Raw genomic sequence first — 22,420 nt, 5'->3', positions numbered from 1 at the left:
GTGCTTGCCAAACTGCGATTGGTTATTTCAGCGCCCGTCTGTTCAACAGTTGACATTTTTCTATGTTGAATCATGCTATTTTATTTTAATTTGAAGGGTAGGCTCAATAATGTTGATCAGCTTTGAAAGAACTGAAATTAGATATAACGGAATCCCACTATTTTTCTCCTTAGAAAATGTTAAGAATCCAAGGGGCACGTATAGGAAATGCGCATAAATACCAGACCATGCCAGAAGACTACACAGAGACACATTTAGTAACGTGCCTCCTGTGCAAGGCATGTGACTCCTAAATCATAAGATTCAGAGGAACAGAACGGGATAAATGTTGGTGTTTATGCATTAATCCTAAAGAGAGAAATTATTTCAAATTAGAGGTATCCACATCATCACCTTCAGTGATAACTGTCAGAATTAATAAAAATAGCTGCTATTTGAGTTCCTTTTCCATAAAGGTAGCTCTGTGCTCCCCCGAACTTGAAAGGTAACATCAGTATAGTTGTGTGGGGAGTCAAAATTCTCTACCACTGGATCTACCTGGTGAGGAGCTGTCTTTGTGTTAATTGAGTATTTCAGTACCTGACAAATCAAAATTTGAAATCCTTGGAAATGAACATTATTGTTGTCATTATCATAATGACCGTCTCTAATCTTGATCCTTTTACCTCAAGTGCCAGCAAAATAACCTTTGGAAAATAAGATCCCAGAAATCCTGTACCCTGATTGTTAATCTGTTTAAACAGGACAAGATGTCTGTTTGTAGCTTTTCCAAATAAGCACTCAGAAGTAGACTTGTGAAAAGAATATAAGTAAATTGGCTTAATCTTGGGGAATCAAGACTTTATTACTTAGAGGTACATAATGATCACATTTGATCATTATTGATTCTGTTGCATTTGAATCTTCAGGAATGAAGAATATTAGTTGAAAGCTAGTTTTATGAGAAATTTTCACATTTCTATAATAAAATTTATTTTAGAAAATAACTGAGTAGCTTCCTGGAAGTATTTATTCTCAATTATTGAAAATGAGTTTTACATCTCAGTAATTTTCATCCTAAAAATACTCTCTACCTTTGACAGTTAAGGAAATTGTATGCATTTGGGTTGCAGAGAATACAATCTGACATTAACTCAAAGAATTCTTTAGATATGACTTTTCCAACTAGAGAAATAGATACAAAAATAGATACATATATTCGATTCCTGAATAAAAGGTAAGATTAAGATTTTTTTTCATTCTAAATAGAGAAAGGTAAGTAAAGGGAACTGTGACATAGGAAAAATTCCTATGTCCAATCTGTGATGGTGCAGGATCTACTTATATGTAGGAACATCTATATCCTTGTTCACACATACTTAAGCCTTAAAATTTCAATTTATTAAGAAAATAAAAGCCAGGCTGGGAATGTGGTTTTGTGGTAGTGTGCTTGCCTAGCATGCATGCAGCCCTGGGTTCGATTCCTCAGTACCACATAAACAGAAAAAGCCGGAAGTGGCACTGTGGCCATTTGAGCCACAGTGGCAGAGAGCTAGCTTTGAGCACAGAAAGGCAAGGACAGTGCCCAGGCCCTGAGTTCAAGCTCCAGGACTGGCAAAACAAAAATTAAATAAAAGCCATGTAGTAAAGGTGCAAGCACAGAAGTTGGCACATATGACTCTCAAACTGTGTCTTCCACTCCCCTTTCTTGTACCCTCTACCACCAAAAGCCAGCAAACATACATGTAAAGCCTGTGAGAAGAAGCACCTTTGCTTCTTCTACTCTGTTCAAGAGTTCTCTGATGTCAGAAGTCCAACATGGTAGAACCCCTCACCATTCCTCCCAACCCCTGTATCTCAATTCCATTTTATTTTCAAGTTTCCTTAAACATGGGGGGAGTCCAATCGTGTAAGTTCTTTGAACAACTGCTAACTTACAATCTAACAAATTGAATATCAAGAAGGTAGAACATGGGGTGTCAGGAGGTGAGATCCAGGGGAGAGTAAGTAGACAGATGAAGAAAGAAGTGGTGCGAGAATGCAGCCATAATATTCAATGTACATATGTGAAAATGGAAATAGGAAAATGGAGTGTATGGGTGGGGTTGGGAGAAATGGGAGAGAATGATGAAAGGTATGACATTGATCAGAATGCATTGTACTCGAAACTGGCATGTTGAATTGAAGCCCCTTTGTACAACTACTTAAAGATAATAGCATTTACAATTTTTAATTTAAAAAAATTTCCCAAAGGGAAAACTAAAACAAAACAAAAAAAATACCCTTGGGTCCCTAGCTGAACAACTTGGATTACAAGTGTGAACTATAACTTCTATTTCTTTGCTGAAATTTCTACTTGTAATTCATTCCAAGAGAACTTGTAATGGATTTTTCAACCAGTGTAATGCTAGTGGTTTAAAACCTTCATCATTGGACTCATCCGATTCTTGGAGTCAGTTGATTGTTCTTCCTTGTTCAAATTATTATTTTCATGGTTTGTTTTGTATAGTGGTAGAGGGGATGGTTAATTGTATTTAGGGCCTTTATTAAAGTAGGGACCTTTGCTCCTACTAAATTCTTTTATTTTTGCAGCCAGCCACCCTGATTAGATTTATAAGCAGATCCTGGCCATCAGATATGGGCCTGGCTTCAGCTTCATTTTAGTCCCCATTGCCTGTACCAGGGTAATTTGGTCTTCTGGGTTCTTTTATGGCTGGTGCTGTGGGAGTAGTTTGAGTGCAGCTTGCTGGCACATCTTCTCATGTCCCTCAGTGTTGGGGAACCTCTAAGGGATTCAGGAACCAAGAAGCTTCTTGAGCTGGGTCGCTTCTTGTTATAAATTAGATTTTTACTAGAGGAAAATTCAAAGAGCAGTAGCTGACAAAAACATAGGAAAAAGGGTAAGTAAACAGACCCAGCAAAGTGGAGAAGACAAAGGGAACCTCCCATACAGTTGCTAGAGATGACCCTGTAACCTTCCACCTGTGAAGGAGGCAAAAGGAAGAAAGTGTCCTTCGGTTTTGCCTCTGCAATGGCCCAGCTCACCAAATCAGAACATCTGCTAGAATACTGTGCACTGTTGGAGCAGATGTTTCCTTGAGATGACACAAGTGCTACTTATTCCTCCTGATTCTTTTGCCAGCTGTGACCCAGGAGGGAATGAAAGCAAACAAGTTACAACAAACGTCGTAATGTGGGCACTCTGCAGTTTACTTTATGCTTTCTTGTGGATTTACTAGGCCTGAAATAGCTTTCCCCCACTGGGCCTTCTAAAGATATGGTGAGGAACCATACAATCATACTGAGTACGAATAACATAAGAGACTTCAACTGCTCATCTTTTGGACTTTCATCCCTTATTTCAGTTTTGTTTGTTTGTTGTTTGTTTTGAGATGAGGTTTGGGGAACCAGGTCTAATCTTAAACGTGTGATTCTCCTATCTCAGTCTTCCAAGCACTGGAATCACAAGTGTTCATCACCATTTCCAGCTCACACTTGTTATATTTACATGTGATGATGTGTATATTTGCCCCTTAAGATGCAGTAAGAGATTTATTGTAGATTTTAATACACTTCAAAAAAGGGTCACTTTTTTTTAATTTTTGGTGTCAATACTAGGGCTTGAACCCAGGGCCTGGACTGACCCTGAGTTTTATTTGTTCAGGACTAGCATTTGAGCCACAGCTTTACTTCCAGGTTTATTTGGTGATTAATTGGAGATATGAGTCTCACTGACATTCCATACAGGCTGGCTTTGAACCTTGATGCTCAGATCTAGGAGTGAGCCACCATTGCCTGGTGAACATTCATTATTGGCATTTCAGCACTCAGACAAAGTTAGGAGCAATGATGGATGATCATGACTTGATATCATTATTTATTCCAGGTTTGTTGTAAAACATAATTCAATATTTTGACTTTCAATTGAGGAAGGATCATTAAGACATCCAACCCCTGTCCTTCAATGGCATCTTCAGTGAATCTGATAAGCAGCCATACCTGCTTGACACATTCACCAGCTGGGAATCTCAAACTATTATTTAGTAGTTTGGAAGACAATGAAGCACACTTTGTGATTAGCCTAAAATAAACATTGCAGATAATGGTGTGTATTGGCATTTCAAGATATTATAATTAAAGAATAAGCTAAGTTTAAACCACATTACTTTATGGTTATTATTAAGCAGCTTTGGGGTGGTTATTTTTATTCAGAAATTGTAACTTGCTTTTGTGACCAAGAGCTCAATTGTTTCACTTCATTTTAATAATATTGAGGAAGAGACTTGCATATGTATTTGGAGGCAAATTTATATTTACATGATTATATAAAATAAAGTATACATGTAAAAAGATGTTGGATAGAGTGATTTCAGAAAACTTGAGTTTGGGGATTTCTGATTATTAACTTTAGTTATAACTTTAGTTAGAGCATCTCTAGAGAGTGATTTTTTAATGTCACTGAGTAAACAATAATGCTAAAATGTTACTCAATTTTTCTAAAGAAGTTTAATTTTAAGAGAAACACTGCTGAAATTTACATGATGTATAGTTAACCCTTAAGATCCCTGAAGGTGGGTTCCTTATCTACACCATTTCTCCACTGGGATCTCAGTTTATTGATCTCCATAATTGTTCTCAGTATAATGACTAAGATTTAGTTTTGTGTGTACAATGGTGTAGGCAGACCAATATATTATCTATCTATCTACCTATCTACATGTCTTCTATATTTATTGTCTACCTATCTAACATTGTATCTATCTATTTTCCTATCTGATATTTTTCATCTATCTTTTTTCATCTATCATCTATCTATAATTCATCTATCTAGCTGGAGAGGGGGATAAAAAGTGGGGAGAGAAAGAGAGAGAGAAGGCTTTATGCCTTACGTTGATAGTGTTGCTCAGTCCACGTTCAAAGCCTTTAAAACTTAAAAACTCTGAATATTAGACAGAAGGACTAAAAACCCTGGTGGCTCCTAATATAAGTTCTAAATACCAAAGGTCAGAAAGCCTGGACTTCTAGAGTCCCAGGATAGGGGAAGAGAGCATACATAGAAGCCTCAGGAGAGTGCACGTTGCTTTTTTGTCCATCAGCCCCTCAGCTGATTGGAGGATGCCCACCCACATGAATCCCCTACTCAATCCACTGACTCACAGCCTCATTCAGAAACATTAACTTACTAGTGTCTAGAGAATCCTTAACTCAATCAAGTTGACATCAAAATTAGCCTTCACACATAATACTGAGTTCTTCTGTCTCAGACATTAAAGCTTGAGATTATCCATTTCAAATTTTGCTTCTTAAACAGTCACTTTTAAAACTGGAAATTCATTTGCAGAAACCTTAAATGTATATAACATTTTATAACTTCAAAATTCATTGCATTTTATCATGACAGTGGCAGACATGAAGTGAACTTCCTTCTTAGTCTTCTACTATCTTTCCAGCGTCCAGAACAGAGTCTGGCACAGAACTGCCACATTTAACACTGTCCAGGTGCAAGAATGCATTTCTTTACTCACTGTGAAATCATAACTGCAGAGGTGGCTTTTGTTGTAGGTCTTCAAGACCCAGACGTCAGGAAATCCCAATGTTTGTCGGCTCTGCTATGAATTTGTTGTGGGAGTGTATTAATTCACTACATATGCTATTTAACCCTTCCGTACCTTTCTTATCAGTGGTCTATGAAATGAAGAGATTAGATTAACAAATGATGAATTCTAGCCAATATTTTAATATGCTTGACTCATGAATAACTGAAGGCAAGCAATAGGGACTAGGTTTCTGGGAACAGTTAAAGTTTGTGGTCATGGGACCACCCTTGCCAATTGGCATAGACAGGATTGAAACTAAGACTTGGTTCCCTTTGGCAACTAAAAGTTTGGCTCTGATCATTGAGCTACTCACCAATTTGATTCAGAAATTAATAAGGATCTTTTCTACTTTGGCATGAAAAAGTGCTTTTTAAGAATAAGGAACGCTTAATCTGATACAGAAGAATGAAATGTGATGTTGTGATAAAGAGAGCTATTAGAATAATTCTTGGCTCTACAATGTTTTATGAGACTTAGTCCAAGTAATCTTCTCCAAGACATAATCTCTTAGTACCTCAGGTAAAGTGAGATGATGTAAAAAACCATGTAAATAAAGTGAGTTATTTAAAGCTTCTTGGATATAGTAATCTTTGAAAGGGATAGTTAGTTTGATATAAATGAATTCATGAAAAATAAATCTGTATTATCTAGTTTGGTGTAAGCACTGAAAGATGGCATTGAGGCAAGCTTACCTCATTCTGTGTAAAGAAGCCTCAACTTTCCAACTCTAATAAGTCAGTATCTTACGATCTCTCCATCACTGTTCCCCCTTCTGCAAAATGGTCATCATTGTAGCTCCTATGTCAGAAGGGAATTATGGATTTTCAATGCAACAATCCATATAATAAGATTAGAGCAACAGCTAACCCAAAGTAAGCACTCAATAAACATACTCATTCCTATGCCTGTTAAGCTCATACAGAGGGACAAAATGAGATAGTGGAGAGTACTCAGCCCTATGAATGAAGAGATGGGTCAGGGAACTTGGCAGTTGGGTCTCACACATCATGAATCTAGTGAATTTCTTTTAGTGTTTAGTTGAGAAACCTCTGTATAATCATGGTAAGCCCTTTGAAATTTTAGGAAACAAATATCTGGCAAAGCAAGTCATTGCGCCCTTACTATAATCACTAAGGATAACTACCACGGTCACTATGATGTCTCTGATTGGGGGATGAACCTTCCATGTGACCAAGAAATCTGTCCTTGTAGGAAAGAACTTGAGGTGTGCACCAGATTAAAAATGCCTCAGTAAATAGTGCTCTGCGCGTTGTAAATAAATTCCCATCACTTTATAACAAGATGACCAGGGTGACAGGCAATGAGTCACTGCACACACGTGGTTCCTCCGGAACACCAGTTAATCTTGTTTGCAGAGGAGAGGTCGACAGGAGGGTCAGAACCTGAGCATTTCAACACAGAGAATACTACAGCCAAAGTCCTCAAGCCACTGAGCTCCACACATACACAGTGAGAATATGAGGTCAGAATGGAAATACAGGTGAAGAATATAAGAACAATGAAATGAGGCTACTTTATTCCAGCAAGCAGTACACCTTTTAGAGGTTATTTCTTTTTGATGAGCTTTTAAAAACCAGGAAATATAAGTATATATTGCACAACTGGGAGATGCAATTTACTAGAAATTTTTGGTGATGTTTGAGCACATAGTACTCCATTTCTTTTATAAAAAAAAAAAAAGGTAAAATTGTCACTAGACCTGGTAATGATGCTTATAATCTTTCCAAAAGGATAAAAAGATATACAGGTGGACCCATTGCAACAATGAGATGTACAAATCGTTATGTCGAAAACGAACTTTACAACTTTGGTGGGGGGGGGGGGGGCGGGAGGAGGCTACAATGCTTGATAAGAAATGTACTCATTATCTGGCCCATGTAATTGTAACCCCTCTGTACAGTATTTTCACAATAAAAATTTTTTTAAAAAAGATACATACTTGTTCAGATATGGGTGTTCTTTCAAATAAATAGGGGCAGAATGGTCAGAATAATCTGCTTAGCAGAGTAATGCAAAGCAAATTTCTCCCTTAAAAAAATAAGGTTTCTTATACATTAAGGTCATTTAGGTTTAACTTGGGTGCGTTAAAGCTTTATTGATATATATATATATTTAATGTACAGAAAACTGCACATATGTTATTTAATGAGTTTAGGCATACACCTTTTCATAATAGGAATTAATATCACTTAAGAGGGTCAAATGTCTCCACTCTAAATACTTTGGAATAAATTTCTTTCATCAATGAATTTCCTCTGTTCTCTAAGTGACCTTAAGGATAGTAGAATTTCAAATGGAGGACTAAAATTAAATTACATTCAAAATTAAATTGAATTAAAAACCAGGGCACTTGTGAGAGTGGGGCTTGACTTAAATTAAGAACTCTGGTCAGACACCCAAGGAGTTACTTGGGAGACAGAGAAAACACATGAGAGAATTACACTAATTAACTTTGCTGTCATGCTAAATTTTTTTAACTCAATGGTCCATTTACCCAAATCTTAGAGATAAAACCTGAGTTAATAATGCTTGAAACACTTGCTTGAGTCTGTATCAGTCCATTACCACAGTGTGAAAATTCATGGCTACATAATTTGCAGCATCAAGGGTAAAATGAAGAGGTATTTTCATACCCTTTGATCAGAAAATAGGAACAAAGGGTCATTAAAAGTACTGCAATGTGAAACTTCTTTTTTCTTTCTGATGGGACTAGTGTTTGAACTTAAGGCCTTGCACTTGCTAGGCAACTACCCTAATACATAGCCAAGGCCTACAGCCTTTTTACTTCATATATTTTTAAGATAGGGTCTCCTGTTTCTTCCTGGAATCAGTCCTGAATCATAATGTTCCTACCTATACCCTCTCTGTAGCTACAATTACAGATAGGATGCACCCACGCCCAACTTGTTTGTTGAGATGGAGCTCTGCTAACTTTTTTTTTGTCAGTCATGGGGATTGAACTCTAGGCCTGGGTGCTGTCTTGAGCTCTTCAGCTGAAGGTGAGCACTCTACCACTTGAGTCAAAGTGCCAGTTCTGGTTTTCTGGTGGTTATTTGGAGATATGAGTCTCATGGACTCTCCTGCCTGAACTGGCTTTGAACTGCAATTCTCAGATCTCAGCCACCTGAGTAGCTAGGATTACAAGTGTGAGCCACAGGTGCCTGGCTTTCTGCTTTTTCCTCTGAATGGTCTTGAACCATTGTCCTCCAGTCTCTATCTCATGAATAGCTCAGATTTCAGGCATGGACCACCATACGTGACCCAAAAAATTTCTTTTCTTCCACCATCCTTGACTCTTGACATGTGTTAGTGCCTTTTATTACTAGTTAATCTTGACCAAAATAAAACCAAAAGTACACATTATTAGCATGAGTTTTACAATTTGGCTGTATGCTGTGCAGCACACATATGAGAATCCCTAAGTTAAGTGCTGATGACTCACACCAAATGAAAGTCAATCACCCAAAAGCCAGAAGTAGAGCTGTGGCTCAAGTAGTAGAGCACTAAGTCTTGAGCAAAATTGCATGGGGACAATACCCAAGTCCTGAGTTCAAGCCCGAAGACCAGTTCGTGTGCACACACACATGCGCACACGCGTGTACACGCATACACACACACAGATTACATGACTAGCTTTGAGAATCACTTAGAGCTTCACAATTTGTATTTCAAAATTTAAGCATATATGTGCCATATTGACTGGAAAATGCCACACTAAACTATTTTTATTTCACTTCTCTATAGATGCTCATTCAACCAACATGTCTCCCTACAGAGTACTGGTGACTAGGAATAAAATGCATGAAAATGGGCATGGTAGCACCTTCCTATACTCCCAGCTACTTGAGAGATAGAGGTAGGAAGATCGTTGTGCAAAGTTTGCTTAGGCAAAAGTATGAGACCCTATCTAAAAACATGAAGCAGAAAGGGACATGACTTAAAGCTGCATAATGCCTGTGAAGCAAGGATGGAACCCTGAGTTCAAACCTAAGAATGTCCAGAGGAGTGTGTGTGTGTGTGTGTGTGTGTGTGTGTGTGTGTGTGTGTGTGTGTAAGAGAGAGTGAGTGCATGTGTGAGAGAGAAAGATAGACAGAGACAGAGACAGAGAAATAAGAAAGAGCTATGGATAAGTCTTTCTCTCCCTTCCCTCCCCCCACCCTCCCCCACCTTCCCTTCCTTCTTTCCTTCCTTCCTCCCTCCCTCCCTTCCTTCCTTCCTTCCTTCCTTCCTTCCTTCCTTCCTTCCTTCCTTCCTTCCTTCCTTCTTTCCTTCCTTTCTTCCTTCCTTCCAACTTCCTAACTTCCTAACTTCCTTCCTCCTTTCCTTCCTTTCTTCCTTTCTTCCTTCCTTCCTATGTCATCATTTTCAACCTAACTGGTTGGTTAAAACAGTCTAGCCAAACAGGTATAATGAAAGGAATAAAGGATGTAGAAGGTCTTTTCTTCTTAGAATAACATTGCATTCTTGCTAGGTTTGAGGCATTTCTGGTTTCAGAACTCCTCTTTGTGGCTGCCAGCTTCCTTATTTAGTTGTAGGCATAGAACATGTATTCCTGCTCTCCCAATGAATCTCACTGCACCAATGAAATCCGAGGAAGTGGCTATGCATGGGAATTCACCATCATTCACACTATGCCAGTGAAGGGAAGATACAGCCCCTGCAAACACCCCTGTGGCCTGCAGGTGCTCCCACCCTTGAAGTTACCTCACAAACACTGGTTTACATTTTCAAAAGCCCCTGTGCTGTGCCTAGGTCTCCTACCCACGGATCCTGTCTCACCTTGAAGTTTGTTGCTCACTAATAACGAATCACTTAGCAAAACTTTTGGCAAAACATCCCCCTTTAGTTTTATTAAGTGATTAACCTTGCCTCAGACACATGGCAGTCAAAGGATAAATACAGATTTGGTTTTTGTGTATTTAAGAGCTTCAGGGGGAATGGGATACTAGGTAGATTTATATTGCCTTTTAAAAAGTACAAATTTTATGGGCTCCAGTGAAAAATTTCTGTAAAATTTTAAGATAAAAGACAAAAGACTAATGTTTTAATTAGGACAAAAGAGATACTAGATGATCAAACTTAAGAGGAACTGCTGAGTAGGACACCAGTCCTGAGAGTCAGGACACCTAAGGTCTGAACCTGACTGCACTATTGGCTATGATTTGAGATTCCATTTCTTCTGTCAAGTCATCATAAAACTTACCTGTAAAGCAGATGAGACATTTTCCAGTTTAACATTAGTTGAATTAAAGAGGCATTTATAAATGAAGAAATCAAAGAGTTTAGCTGGGTGCCTGTGACTTATGCCTGAAATCCTAGCTACTCAGGAAGCTGAGATCTGAGGATCATGGTTCAAAGCCAGCTCAGGCAAACAAACATGAGAGAATCTTATATCTAATCGGCAACAAGCCAAAATTAGAGGTATGGGTCAACTGATCGTGTCAGCCTGAAGCAAAAAAGCTAAGGGAAAGTGCAAGGCCACAGTACCAGCCCAAAAGAGAAGGAAAGCAAAATGGAAGGGGAAAAATAAGAGGAAGGTTAGGAAAGGAAGGAAAGGGAAAAGGGAAGGGTAAAGGTAAGGAAAGAGGAAAGGAAAGGAAAGGAAAAGAAAGGAAAGTCTCAGAGAGCTATTGATAACTGGTGCATGTATAAGTCACAGAAAATAGAGTGAAAAAATAAGACAGTGTATCAACAACATCCAGAGATATTGGAGAGAAGTTGGGTGACTTCAGGATTCATTTCTATTCTGTCTTCATGCTTTCCTTGAAATCTCTCCACTCTATTCAAAACAAAATTTACCTAGCTATTTTGTTACTTACTGAGTACTCTTGATACTTTATTGAGTGATTCTTTTTCCTATGTTTTAAAAAGAAGTGCCACCATGTAAAGTATGTTTTTTTATTATGTCTTGAAGAAAAACTGATTTGTATTTGTATTCCAGTCCTGGGGCTTAAACTCAGGGACCTCAGCTTTTGTGCTTAAAGCTAGTGCTCTACCATTTTGAGCCACAGTGTTATTTCTGGCTTTTCAGTAGTTAATTAGGAGTCTCATGGACTTTCCTGGCTGACTTATGGGGATCTTCAGATCTCAGCCTCCTAACTACTTAAGATTATAGGCATGAGCCACTGGTGCCTAGTGAGAAAAAATGATTTTTATCACAGAATGGTAACAAAGACTCTATCTTATAATACAATTGCTAGAAGAACAAATAATATAAAATAAATACAGGAAAAAGAAGAAAATAAATGCCAAGTTTTGGTTATGCACCAGGCGTTTTATTTAACTCTTGCATGATCATCTATGGCAGATGTAAATAACAAAATGAGCAATTACCTATGATATGCAACAGAGCTCTCAATGCAAACCCAGTCTAGACTACTCTATCACATTTCAGGTTCCCATGTTGTATGTCCAGCCATTTACAGGACATGTGGACGTAACACTGACATCTCAAAATCTTATGAACAAACTGTCCATCAGGTATCAAAGCTATTCTAGCCACAACTTTCTCTTTTCAAGTAATGGCAAATTGACTTTTCCAGGGGTATGGTCTAGAAATCTTAGGGATCATCATTGTATATTCTTTTTTCACTATTTCCTTCTAGTCTGTCAATTCTGGCTCTACAATTGGCCCACTCCCAACTGAACCTGCCTTAACATTGCCTATCCCAGGTACCTGATAAGCTTTCCAGATATTCCTCTGTAATTTGATCCCAAGCAGCAGGCTGCATGAGAAATCTCAAACACAGTTCATTCCATTGTGAGCCCAGATTCCTGCAATGCAGTCCATTTTAGTCTTCATAACTTTTCCTCAGTTCCTCCTGGTACCTCTCTTGGTGCCTATTTCCTCTTCTACTACCTCTTGCCCAACTTCATTCCATCTTTACTGACTTCTTGGCAATTCTAAGACCAACAAGGCACACTCAAGGTTGGATCTCTACCCCAGAAGATTTCTTGCCTGGAACACTCCTGTCTTGCACATGACATCTTTCAAGATTTTCTTCAACTCACATTTTAATGAGTCAGCTTTCAAAATACCTAAGACTGGATAAAGTGTATAGAAAATAGCGCTGGGAGCTGGTGGATCACACACACAGGTAATCCTAACAGTTCAGTAGGCTGAAATCTGAAGATTGCTTTTTGAAGCCAGCATAGGCAGAAAAGTCTGTGAGACTGAATTCCAATTAACTATCACAAAGCCAGAAGTGGAGCTGTATAAGTGGTATAGCATTAGCCTTGAGCAAAAATGCTCAGGGATAGTAGCCAGGCCCTCGTTTGGAAACTCAAAGGCATGACACAAATATTATGACTCTGAAGAGGGTCTCATAGAAGAGTGTATCACAATGGCAGAAGCCTATGTAGCTTGTAGAATAGAGTCACATAGGGGACAGAGATCCAGAGAGAGGAGAAGGGCTATTCATTATCTTTTGTAAAAGCCTTCTTGTGAGAGTCTCCTAAGGACTACATTAATTACTTCTGAGGCGGATGCCTCCAGTGACCTTATAACCTCCGATGAAGTTTCACCTCCTACAACCCTACCACATCATAACATCTCCAATCTGGGGGTCATTTTATAACAGCTGATCCCTTAGAGGCAGGCAAAGACCATAACAGGTCCACCTATCTACTCACACACTCCACCCATTCACTTCTTAATATTCCTTACTTTGTCCTGTTTTTCTTACATCTGAAGTCTGGTTCACTTTCAAAACTATAATTTACTGTGTCAAAATGTTCATTAATTAATTCTGTGTACATGTCTTTGCTAACATGAAATGTCTGCTGACTAATTCTGAATCACTGACAGTGCTTGGAAAACAGTACTGTAAATCTTTATGGAGTGGTAGGATTCGTGAATGAGTGAGTGAATAAATGAATGAGAACTCCTACAACATTTTTAAGGTAGTAGTCAGAACATGGTTTACAAGCCAGAACACTGAAACACAGAGAGGCTGGGTAACTTCCACAGGTCAAAGATCTTGTGAGCTAACATGAAAAGGGACTTTTCTAACCTGAACCTTTCCTGTTTTATTATATATCAAAACTTGTACTTTATGAAAATATAGTTATTCCATAAAATATGCAATGAACTTGTAGTTTGTATTCCTGTTCTGCACATTCTTAGGCAATATTTTTTAAATGTGCTTCAAAATGTTTAAGCTAAGTGACTGGCTTATAGTGTCGCTCATAGAATGAATGATGATAGAAAGTATATTAGTTTTAACTTATTGCAGTGTTATACAATCAATTTAACTGATGCTAGCTTAAGCCAAAAATGAATTTTAAAATAATATAAAGGATTTTTAACAAAGAAGAATATATCTAAAGAATATTATGAGCTTATGGAAGCCACTAAGCAAAGAAAATGAAGTGAGGGAAGAAAATAAATTTTAAAGACTTTGCACACCATCTTGTATGTTTTTCTTTTTCTTCTTTCCCAACTTACCTGAATACCATCAAGCTTCATCCATTGGAGTTTAACCTGAGTGAGGCTACTGTCTTCTTGACCTAAGTGAGAGGCAATATTTGATTGAAATGCCTCCAGTTAATAATGGCTAAGAATCAGGACTTAACAATCAAACCACTGACAAATGCCACACCAGACTATGAGGTAATGGAGGTATATCTGGCAAATACCAGGGAAAGAGCATCAGCTAACATCGTGAAACAGACGGACTCTCAAAAACAGACAGTGGAATGGTAGAAGGCACATTACAGAATCGAAGCCCTTCAGTCCAGATTCCTGTTTCTTTTCTTCCATCTCTGTGATCTAAATGAGACTCTTTGTAAGGAAACTCATTTGATTCTCCTGAAGCGCAAATAATAGTTTAGTTGTTATTTTGCCCTTATTCTCTCTAAGATTAGGAATTAATATTTAATATACCTTACTATTAAGATTCTTGGGATACAGGAAAGTAAACAAAAGTATCAGAAAATCAGGAGTTCTTCATTCTATTCCCAATCTTCTCAAAAAGAACCCAATAGCAGGCACCGGTGGCTCATGCCTGTAATACTACTTAGGAGGTTGAGATCTGAGAATCAGAGTTTGAACCTAGCATAGGCAAAAAAGTAAATGAAACTCTCTATCTCCAGTCAGCAAGCAAAAGAAAACCTAGTAGTGGAGGTGTGGCTCAAGTTATAGAGTGCCAGCCTTGAAGCAGAAAACCTAAGGGACAGCAGCCTGGTCTTTAGTTAAAGGCCCAGTACTGGCACAGAAAGGAAATAAGGGAGGGGGGGAAGGGAAGGAAGGGGAGGGGAGGGGAGAGGAGGGGAGGGAACTAATAATGTCTGGTCAAGACAATTCTTAGATCCCTCATGTTTATCAGAAGAATTTACTGCAAACATTTTCAATGTTCAGATTCCCCAGATTTACCTAGGAATGTTCTAATTTAAAGTATTTTACCTCAGTGAGCATGGTGGCATATGCCTAAAGTCCCAGCTACTAGGAAGGCTGAAGCAGGAGGATTGCTTGAAGCTAGGAAATTAGGGCCAGCTTGTACAATATAATGAAACCTGAATCAATAAAATTAAAATTCAGATAAAAAATCTTGCATGAACCATTGTAATTTATATGTTCAAGCAGCTTTCCAGAAAACCATGACAACCAACTACAGTGGGGAATTATTCATCTAAATAAGGCATAAATCCCTTTTCAATGTTTGACTTATATCTTTACCTAACAGTCATTTAACTTAGGAAAACCTCCAATTTTAATGAAAATTTGTATGTTCAGGTGTCTTTTTCATAAGTTACATTGTCTTTCCATTTTGTTCTTATAGATAATTTGAAACACTATTTATCATAAAATAGACTCAATAAATATTTATAAGTAGATAAGTAGTTCTGTATATTTTAAAAATGAACAATTACTCGAGTCCATCAATATATGGAGAATAAATTATTTTCTGACTTGGTATAATTTATAGAAATATCAAGAATACTGAACAGTATGATAGCATATAAATCAAAGTTCCAAGTTGTTATAATGGAATCTTATTTATACCTCTTATAGATTGAATTACACACACACACACACACACACACACACACACACACACACACACACACACACACACACGGACATATAACATTCACAGCATACCTTAAGTACTTTACATTTAGCTGGGACTATTTTTTCATTGCTCTCCTTGCATTTCTTTATCCAGGCCTTGCAATGCCTGTCAACAGTACCAGGTTCAAAATAGTGCTTTAGCTAGGCATGGTGGCTCACACCTATAACCTTAGTTACTTAGGAGGCAAAGATTAGGAGGATCATAGTGTGAGTCCATCCCATGGAAAAAGTTCACAAGAGTCCATACCAGCCAATTAATATCTGGATGTGGTGGTGCATGCTTATCATCGAAGTGTGTGGGAAACATAAATAGGAGGATCAAAGTCTGGGTCAGTTCGTGCATAAATATGAAATCCTATATGGAAAATGTTCAGAAACAAAAAGGGCCAGAGAGTAGTTCTAGTGATAAAGTGCTTGCAGAATATTCAGAGCCCTGACCTCAAACCCTAGTACCAAATAAAAAAAAAGTGTTTTAACAAGCAATGTAAAGGGTTACAGTGGTTCTAGTCTTTTGGAAAATAAAGCATCTGCACTTGTAAAGGAGTGGACTTCCAGGTGGAGGACCTAGGTTATAGTTCTGTCTTTTTTCCTACCAATTGTATAAAATTAATTGAGCTACAATACACTTCTGGCTTCAGATTCTTCATCTTTTATACAAATTCTGTATTCATGCAGATACTGTAATTCTTGTAATGCATCATGAAGGTAAAAAAGTAGCATTTAAATTGATATTCTTAGTTCTCAATCTGACTACAATTGCTTATTACTTAGATTTACTCTTCTTCTCATTCCCTTCTAAAGCTATATTTACACATTAGCTAGTTAGGTCCACAAAGTCATACTTTTTAAACAAGTAGAAGCAGATCTGTGCAGACACTTACACTTTTTAACACCAGAAGATTTGTGTGGGGGACACAAGTCCTTCCCTGTGTAATCTTCCAGAAGGGAAATCACAGCTCAGCATATAGCATGTGATGTGACCTAAAGCATCTTCCACAAGTGTGGTCCTGGCTCTATGTTCAATTTTGTCACTTTTCTAGAGAGCAGCATCACTGATAATTAGAGGTAAAAGTTTCCTCAAGGTGTCAGCAAGCCACAGTACATTCCTGCCCTTGCCTGGATCCCCTATGAAGATGAAACAATCACCCTGGGAAGAATGATGTTTTTAGTTCACTTTTGTCACAATCACTAAGTGACTCTATTTGTATCACAAATAAGCCTTAAGAAATGAATGTAACCTATCCTCTGTGTATTCTGAATCTTGTAAGATTATATCATTGATGTAGGTCCTCTACCTGGAAGTCCACTCCTTTACAAGTGCAGATGCTTTATTTTCCAAAAAGACTAGAACCATTGTAAACCTTTACATTGCTTGTTTTTTAAATAGAATGGAAAGGATAGTGACTGAAAAGTATTATATAGTACATATTAAACCTACTTATTACAGTAATATAATTTTCATGTTTCAGTTATTTCCTGAAATTTCAGAAAGGCATAAAAGAAGCACATAGTATGACATCCAGCAGGAATGCCATATGTAAGTTTCCTGGTCTCACATCATTGACTCCAGTGGCTCTTAGTGAAGTTTTTATAAGATAATTCTTTTTTTGCATAAGTGAGTATACATACAATGAATGGCCTGGATACTTCCCTTTAGCATTGTTTTTGTTTTTTTTTTTAATTTCCTTTAAGTGGTTGTACAAAGGACTTGCCATTCAACAGAACAGCTTTTCTATTATGTAGAAACTAGAATCCCTTCATATATAGATATAAATATTTATATTTATATAGAGATATATACATATGTATTTATATATCTATATATAAATCAAGAGGTAGGCAAGTATATAAAAATGTACTAACTTAAATATAGTACATTCAGGACAGAAGTCAAGCAATCTAATTCCCTTAGCATTTTGTTCAAGGCTGGTGCTCTACCACTTGAACAACACCTCTACTTCCAGCTTTTTGAAGATAAGAGTCTTGGACTTCCTTCCCTTGGCTGGCTTCAAACTGCAGTCTTCAGATCTTAGCCTCCTGAGTAGCTTGGATTACAGGTGTGAGCTGCTAGCTCCTCAATATCATTCTTACGTGCCATTTTTTTCTTTCCATTTGTCATGTGTAATCATTGCATTGTTGTCTTTCAGAACAATTGAATCTCATACATCAAGAGTGACATCAGGTTTTAAAACCCTACTATTTGGATCTTCTTCTACCTTGGAAACAAGAAAAATGAAAAATTGATAATCAAAGGTAATCCATTTTTATAGCTTCTTTTTTGTTTTTGTTTCTGTTTTGGGGGTTTTTTTGTCAGTCATGGGGCCTGAACTCTGGGGGTGGGCACTGTCCCTCAGCTCTTCAGCTCAAGGCTAGGGCTCTACCACTTGAGCCACAGCACCACTTCTGACATTTTCTGCTTATGTGGTGCTGAGGAATCGTACCCAGGGCCTCATGCATGCAAAGCAAGCACTCTACCACGAGCCACCTTCCCAGCCCCTATAGCTTCTTTTTTAAATAAGTACTATATTTGAACAAAACTGTTTGTATCTTATAATTTCAGACATTTTAACAGACCACTGATATTAAAGTTTGTTGTTTTTAATTTTTTTTATTATAAAGATTCTGTACAGAGGGGTTACACTTACATAAATAAGATAATGAGAACATTTTTGTTGAGTGTTGTTACCCCCGCTCTGGTTTTTCTCCTTCCCTCCCCTACCTCCCCCACTCTCTCCCCCTGAAGCTGTAAAGTTCATTTCCAACATAGTGTCTTATGAGTCTCACTGTTGTAATGGGTCATACTGTGTCCTTATTTCAGCATTTTGTTATTCCTCTTCCCCTCCCCACATTAGATAAATGTATATACAAAATCAAATACAGTGACAAAAGGGGATATACCATAGGAATAAGAACATGCAGAAGAAACAAAAGAAAATCACATAGTACAATAAAAACAACAACACAGAAAAAAAAGCTTTTATGTTTTTAACTCCTTGATTATATGTGTAGACTTGGAAAAATGTAGGTCATGTATTTAATGTTCATATTGTAGTTCACCTAGGATAGGATATAAGGCAAATGTCATTTTTACAAATCTATAGACCAGAATATTGTGTATGAAGTAAAGCATTATGGAAGTAGGTGGCACAGAATCAGCATTTTTTAGCATGTTGTACAATTTTGCATTTATTAACACAGACAGGCTGAACATGTTCTAATTGTGTTAAGAAGGGGAATGAAATAAAAGAACTTAAGTTTGTGCCATGAATAGCACTTCTTTCATTTCATTATGTGGGGCTAGAGGGGGAGGAGTCGCTTAACAATGTCTAAATCAGACCCACTACATATGCGATGTTGATGAAGAAAGGGATTCAGTTGCTGGATACGATAATGAGCTTCTGTCTTTGGGTTACTTGCCCAGCAAAGATGGATGTGACAATTATTGGGAAGCTGATACTATGGCTCATACACTGCGCATGGTGGTACATACCTACGTTCCCACCCAGCACTCAGGGAGCTGACACAAGAAAGAGAATTTGAGGCCAGTCTGGGATATCTAACAAGACTGTCTCAAAAACTCTAAAGCAAAAATAGAACAAGAAGATAAACAGGGATTGTGAATTGGAGAGGGTATGCAGGTGAAGTCATGGTGGATTAACAAGTCCACTGTGGCCAGTAGCGTGTTGACTTTTCAGAGATCTCTCGAGAGGAAAGTAGAATCTTTTAGAATTTCTGCTCGAAAGATAAGCAGCAGGAGGACTATCCTCTGGCTCTTTCCCTGGGTAGCCAAATACCACGAGGGACTTGAACTCTCCTGCAGTTCTAGATGTGTCTAAGAAGCAGAAAGATGCTCAGATGTCCACAGAGGCTGGATGCTATGAATGTAAAGAGCATCCAGGTGGGCACAGGCATGCCTCTCCTTTCAGCTCTGGCTAGTGTCTCAAACGCATTCATGACTCAGGATTCAGAAAACCTGAGGAACATCTGTCATGGCTCCATTTATGTAATTTTAATACTGAATTTTTCTCCTACATGAAATATCTTCGGGAAGAAAACATTTGTGTTTTAAAGTTACATCCAATTATCATGACACCAGAATAATTAAATTTTGTTTGAAAACTAATTCAGTAAGAATTTTTTTGCATTCAGAATGAGACATGAATCTTGTCCCAACAGTATTTTTAAGAAATTAAAAGAACTAGATGGTGCTGAGTGGGGGAGGTCTGGGCTTGAGTAATAAAGCTAAATGAGAGTCAAGGCTCTGAATTCAAACTCCAGTTAGACAGACAGGAAAAAAGATAAGAAGGAAAGAAGGAAAGAAGAAAAGAAAGAAAGAAAGAAAGAAAGAAAGAAAGAAAGAAAGAAAGAAAGAAAGAAAGAAAGAAAGAAAGAAGAAAGAAAGAAAGAAAGAAAGAAAGAAAGAAGGAAGGAAAGAAGGAAGGAAAGAAAGAAAGAAAGAAAGAAAGAAAGAAAGAAAGAAAGAAAGAAAGAAAGAAAGGAAGAAAGAGAGGAAGAAAGAGAGAGAGGAGAGAAAGAGAGAGGGGAAGGGAGGGAAGGAGGAAGGAAGGAAGGAAGGAAGGAAGGACGGAAGGAAGGAAGGAAGGAAGGAAGGAAGGAAGGAAGGAAGGAAGGAAGGAAGGAAAGAAGGAAGGAAGGAAGGAAATAGGGAAATATAGTGCTAGACACAGTGGCTGATCACTATAATCACAGCTACATTGGAAGTTCCAGGTCTGCAAGAGGTTAGAAAGACTCTTATCTTCAGGAATAAGCTGGGGGAGGTGGGGGAATAAGTAAGTGGTAGAGAATTTGCCTGACAAGCACAAGATCCTGAGTTCAAATCCAAGTACTGTCAAGGAAAAAAAAAAGAACAAGCCTGGCATGGTGCTATATGCTAGTAATCTCAGTGACTTGGGAGGTAGAGGAAGGAAGGTTACAATCCAAAACTAACTTCAGCCAAAAGTGTGTGGCTTTATCTGGAAAATAACTAAACCTAACAAACACTTGTTTAGCAATCATAAGCCCCTGAGTTCAAACCCCAGTACTACTAAAAATAACTTGACATAGTGTGAAAAACATTTTGGAATAGCTAGAAGCAATATAATACTCAACTATAAGCCTTTTTTGCCAATTGTATGTTGTTTCACATACGATAGAGTATCTCTGAATGCACAAGTGGAAGTTTTTCATTACCCTTTCTATTCAGAAACAACCCTGTGAGCAGTGGCATTATTTGTGTGAAAGTGTGACTGAAATTATGCATGGATGGGCACCATGTTAGATGGATGGTCTTCTAGCAAAATGGACTTAGTGCCTTAAAGTAAATCAGGATTTTTTGTTGTTATTTGGGGGGTTGGGTAAAGCCTGTGGTTTTATTGTGACACAGGTCACAGGTTTAGAAATATATAATCAGTGAACTCTGAGAAGCAATTAGAAAGATAAAATAGATGGAAACAAACATCTAAACTATCTGACATATACAGTTTTCTAGGAAAGGCCAGGGAAATAGAGGTGGAGTGCAATAGCAGGAGAAAACATTGGGGCAGGAAAACCAGGGATGGCCAGAAGACGGCAAGGCAAAAGACCAAAAGGGGTGAGCAGACACACGCCACAGGATGAAAACAATGCCTTGATAGTACAGAGATGTGTCTGAAAATATGCCATTTCCTGAGCACATAAAATAAACCTAGGGAGTGGCCTCAGCTCATCCCTGAACTTCATGGATTCCCTTACTATGTCTTCTTAATTTTCCTCCTAGACTTTACTTTGGCTCCAAAGTCTTCCTTATTAATTGCTAATCAATCTGCTTTTCATTCAGAAAATATCTATGTCTGGTACTAGATGCTCTAAAGTGAGCCATTCTTAAATTTGCTTACTGCCTAACTTCACTTACCAGAGATCTAGCCACATCGGGGGTCTATGATTTATCAGTTGCTTTCGTGGCTTGTATTTCTCAAAATCAGATTGGTCCAGGATGAGACCTGAGAACCTGGATGTATAGCAAGTTCCCAAACAATGACTCTACTGGTCCACAGGTGTTACTTGGAGAAGGGTTCTGTAGACCAAATGACCAGGCCAGCACTCTGATATTTACATTGTTTAAGTCAGAGAGTTCACAGTTAAAAAGATTTCAACATCTCAGTGTGGGGAGATTTGTTAGTTTACGACAATATTCAAGCTTCATCATGATACCATCCTAACCTGTTAAAATTTCCTACTATAGCTTTTAAAATCTGGCATGTTGTATAGGGACCAGTTGGTTTTCTTCACAAGGAAACCTCTCTATAAGGTCACATTCAACATCGAAGACATTTTATTGTGTGAACTAACTTCTATCTATTCAAAGCCTGGGCTTCTGAATATCAATAGCATTGTATTCGTTAATAAACAGAGTTTTCACAAAATACTTCTTGCTTTTTGATTGAGTAGAATGAGAAAAATGTCATTTTAATCAAGACAAATTGTACATTTTACTTTATAAAAGAACCACTGGGTATGTGAAACCAGGAAATTACATCAATTTAATAAGATACATTTGCAAATGTCTCTTCCTTGCGTTTCAATTTTGCAGCTGCAGTGTAATTCGAGTGTTTATTCACAGAGAACAATGGTGCTTTCTTCTCTCTTGTTTTCTTGTACATTCGTGTGTGTGTGTGTGTGCACGTGTGTGTGTGCAAATGTCCCACATTTCCTCTCTACATCTTTAATCTGCACACATCATTCAGTGCTTGGCTTGAGAAACTAAGTCTCATT

The 22,420-nt window shown here is 37.9% G+C and overlaps 1 protein-coding gene across 10 annotated transcripts in view; it reads left to right on the top strand.

The window, feature by feature from the left end:
- The window catches only part of Dlgap1 (DLG associated protein 1), an 882,629-nt gene that overhangs the window by 284,424 nt on the left and 575,785 nt on the right, over positions 1–22,420 (top strand). For 9 of the 10 annotated variants that reach the window (XM_070029510.1, XM_070029507.1, XM_070029511.1 and 6 more), the window contains one exon: positions 17,818–17,923. The exons of the other annotated variant lie outside the window; for it this stretch is intronic. The gene's annotated coding sequence lies outside the window, so the exon portion shown is untranslated. The remainder of the gene's footprint in view (positions 1–17,817; positions 17,924–22,420) is intronic. 10 annotated transcript variants of the gene reach the window in all.

Source organism: Dipodomys merriami, unplaced genomic scaffold (assembly GCF_024711535.1).
Source record: "Dipodomys merriami isolate MVZ:Mamm:240054 unplaced genomic scaffold, mDipMer1.0.p SCAF_2, whole genome shotgun sequence".
NCBI classification, from domain to species: domain Eukaryota; kingdom Metazoa; phylum Chordata; class Mammalia; order Rodentia; family Heteromyidae; genus Dipodomys; species Dipodomys merriami.
This window is presented reverse-complemented; position numbering and strand designations above follow the sequence as displayed.